At 45.3% G+C, this 4,116-nt stretch overlaps 1 protein-coding gene across 1 annotated transcript in view; it reads right to left on the bottom strand.

Moving 5' to 3' along the window:
• The window catches only part of TMC5 (transmembrane channel like 5), a 27,199-nt gene extending 26,913 nt beyond the window's left edge, over window positions 1-286 (bottom strand). The window contains exon 1 of the mRNA XM_026859025.1: window positions 252-286. The gene's annotated coding sequence lies outside the window, so the exon portion shown is untranslated. The remainder of the gene's footprint in view (window positions 1-251) is intronic.
• Between the last annotated feature and the right edge of the window lie 3,830 nt (window positions 287-4,116).

Raw genomic sequence — 4,116 nt, 5'->3', positions numbered from 1 at the left:
TTCCCGCTGAGGGGAAGGCGGCCCCGGCGGGGAGCTCGCCCCCGCCCCGCCGGCTCCGTTAACGCCCGGAAACAGCAGCGAGGCTTCCCCCGCGCAGCCATGAGCGGGCTCGGGGCCGCCGCGGCCGCCCGCTTCGCTTCCCTTCCTTCCCTCGCACGGGCTGTGCACTAACTGCACCCCCGGAAAGGGGGAGCTGAGCTCCTGCTCCCACAGCTCGGAGAGCGAAAGGAAAACAAGTCCTTTCGTGTCACCTGCTGTAGAACACGCTGCCTTATTTCTGTTTGACCGCCAAGACACTCAGTCTCCGTCCCTCCGTGAGTTAAAACATGCTTTGCTTTTGGCATGGATCGCCATAACACAATAAAAGGACAGAGAGAAATGGTTTTCAGGCACATGATGTGTTGTTACCTTTATAGCTGGATTGATCATTTGTAGAGCTGAGATAAACAGCAACCTTGACCTCACATATTTTTATTTGTATTACATGAAGGCTCATCTAGGGGCGAAAAAAGCAGCTGATTCACACTAATACATGCTGTAATGAGCAGCTCCTGGATGGTAAATTTAATACCAGCCCTGTCTTTCTGTACCTTGTAGGGACCAGAAGGAACTCCTTTTCCTTTAGTGTGGCACAGATAATGATTTTTCTTGCCTTCCCCCTCTCCCTACATGTCTTCATTTCAAGCAGACATTGGCACAACTGTGGGCTGGACAAAGCTCCAGCTGAGCTCCAGGTAGGGTGCAATGCAGAGAAGCCAATAAAGTACCAGGGTGATGCCTCTTGAAGGAATTTCTGTCCCAGAGCAGCTCAGCAGGGATGCCTCCCTTACTTTAATCACTCTGCAGCAGCTGAACGCTGCCAGCTGGACTGGGGTTACCCCAGCACACCCACCAGGCTGGTGCCCAGAGCCCTTCCCAAAGGCAGATGCTGTCCTCTGAACACAGAGGCATCCTCAAATGGAACCCACCACCGGGACAGGTACAGGTGAAAAGGGAAACACAGTAAGACTGGCTCTGCTGTCCCAGACTTGTGGTCTGCCCATTACTTTTTTTTCCTTTTTGCTAATACTGTATAGAATTACAGAACTCCAGCCACTTGTGTTAATACAGCTTGTTACACCATTTTGGCATATTTTATCTCCCCAGAAAAACACACATCTTAAAACTTCCAGCACCTATTCTTAAATAACTCTCTTGTCAGCAAGATTAAAAGACAAACAAACAAATGAAAAACACTCCTGTCAACCTTTGGATTAAAGGCACCGTCACTAGTCAGTGGGGAATTGATAACAAACCAACCTGCTCTGTGTTCAGAAGCTGTGCTGTTATAATGGCTGAGGATAACTTTTACCAAATGGCTAGTGCTTTCCCAGCTCCTAAACTGGGTAAAACACGTCTATCCTGTAACAGACACATTCATCATGGATTTAAGTAGTTTTCTAATACTACTTTTACATTTTGCCCAAAGCAACATTCCTGTCATGACTGCAGAGGACTTGTCTGCAGATCTGGTGTACTGATCCACAGGCTGCCTGTGTGCTGCACAGGCCACAGGGCAAAGCTTGGCAGTAGTTGAATGCAAGATCCCCCCAGAGTTAAAACAATAACTCAAAACTTTCATGAATGTTAAAAAGCATTTCTGAGTTGTGACATTATGAAGAGGAACTATATGAAAGAAAAAGTGTCCTAGAAATGTGTGGTGTTACTAAATGTTGCAGAGGGATCTCCAGAATTGTGGGAACTGATAGAGCACCGCTTTCCATGTTCACCACAGACTGAAAACTTCTGCCTTTGTGAATATGGTATCTTGGACAAATAATGCACAAGAGGAACCTACTGGTCTCCCTGCATGTGACTGTCAGGCTCTGACAGAATCATCCATTTTCTCCTCCTCAGCACGCTTGTTTTCCTGTTTTCCCACCTGGGATTGCTATCATCCATAAAATTCACTGAAATATTTCCAAGTGTCTAAAAAGCTTTCTCAACTGAAAAATAAAAAAAAAGAATGGAGAATGTTCTCACAAAATTCCTGGGGAAGTCAAACGTGTTTCAATTCCTCTAATCTTTATTTAAATTTGTTCTTATGGGGTCATTAACCAAATATTTTTCTATCACATGGAGTTTCAGAGTCCAATTAATCAGCAAGTGTATTACCTTTCTTCTTTGTATTCTTAGGGGTAAGACAAGGAACATAAATAAAAAGCAAAACTGACAGCCCAGATGACACCGCTAAGGAAGTATTACACCATAAGTATTCCTATTTAAGGCAGGACTGGCCCAGTTCTGTATTCACAGCCACACACAAAGACAGCACACGCTTGGTTGGTTTCAAGGAACCAATAGAGGGTACTTAGGCTCTGGTGATGCAATACACACGCCTATCTGGCATATGAATCACACTCTTAACATGAATGCTGAACAATACTAAATGATTTTTCAGGAATGCTACCAAGGGGTTTCAATTTCCATCTCCCGAATTTTCAGGAATGATCAACTGGAAGTTGTTCAAATGAGACCCATGAAATGTAATGCTCAACCAATGAACCAAAACCACCCATGTAAGTGGGCTTCATGGAGGTGTCCCGCTCTGTTTTAAACCAGCTGATGCTCTCAGGCTGAGGCACAGCCCAGCCTCTCAGGAGGGCTGCAGACAGACACACAGCACCAGCCTTTGCTATGAAAAAAAAATCCCACCTGGCAAAAATCATCCTAGAGATCTGTGAAAAGGAGAAGGGAAAAAAGCAATAGGCTTGAATTCTTGCCCTCTGGTACTAGCCTCCAGAGTGACTTATTGAAGGATGAGGGCAAGTTATGGCTTGTTCTCATGGAAAAATAGCTAAAACATGTATTAGTTTTATTCTACGCCAATCTACCAGCATGAAGGCAAGAACACCTACAAAGAGTTGGGTTTTTTTTAAAGTAGTTACGGAAGTTCCTGTGCTTTAATTCCATGTCTCAGTATTTCACAATTGCCCTTAAGATATATCCTTCTCCTCTGCCTGTTTGAGCCCTTTCATTCCTTTTCAGTGTCATCAACTTAAGTATGTGATTTTTGAATTGCTTTATTGGCAATAAGAATCTATGTGGATAATCAGTTTTCATAATCAAACCATAAAATGTTATTGATAAAAAGGTAAGTTCTCAATTACATCAATTTACTGATCATAAACACATACCTCTAAATTACTTTGAGAACTTACCTTTTTATCAATAACATTTAGAGTTAAGTACTCACCATGCATCAGCATTCCTCAACAGGTGATAATTGAGACTCAAGAGGGTTGACTTCACCCTGGTCTTCCATCAGCTCTATCAGTGGATGGTCCCTTGAGGAGTTAATGCCTGAGAGGTGTCCCAACCCAGGGGAGATGCTGGTCACAGTCCTGCTGCAGTTCAGGAGACCTCAAAGGGTCTCATTTGGGGTTGCTACTTATAGGGTCCAAGATAACTGATTTTTGTCAGACACTTTTTCACCCCGGCCCAGCTTGAATAATGAAGTATTCAGGTGTCTCTCACCAGCTACACAAGAACTTGATGGATGTGCAATTCTGTTATTGTTTTCCCTTGACCACACCCCAGGTATAGGCATACCAGGCTGTCAGGAGGTGATGGACTCTTACAGCCATTCCCAAGCGACAGGGACAGCAGGAGCCAGGCATGTTGGGGGAGTGCCTTAATGTTCTGGTTCACTGCCATTTGCAGTCCTTTCCACCCTAGGTTGGTATGGTGTCCAGGAAGGGGGTTGGAATCACACCAAGCAGCCCAGCAAAGAGTTGGGGGGAGGAATTGCACCACCACAGATGTACTCAGGCCCCACATGCTAACTGAACGGGTGGTCAGCCATAGCGTTTGCATCCTGCTGCGTTCCTTCATGGTATTTTTGAAGCAAGCCCTGGACAAGAGGAACAAGAAGACTCTGATGTCCCAAAATGTGAACCTCTTATTTAACACAAGTTTAAGGATACAAAGCGATGCCACTGTCACCGAAATCGGGAACAAACCTCTTAACGCCGATGCAGCATTGAGCGGCGCACTCTCTTTATTGCGGCGCCGGTGCACGGGGGATCGCTCCCCCTAACGTGCGCCCCGAAAGAGGAAGGCACAGTCCTTCTACAC

The sequence above is a fragment of the Athene cunicularia genome (assembly GCF_003259725.1).
Source record: "Athene cunicularia isolate RWA chromosome 14 unlocalized genomic scaffold, athCun1 chr14_part1, whole genome shotgun sequence".
Lineage (NCBI taxonomy): Eukaryota > Metazoa > Chordata > Aves > Strigiformes > Strigidae > Athene > Athene cunicularia.
The sequence above is the reverse complement of the archived record's forward strand: the minus strand, read 5'-3'. Positions and strand labels throughout refer to the sequence as shown.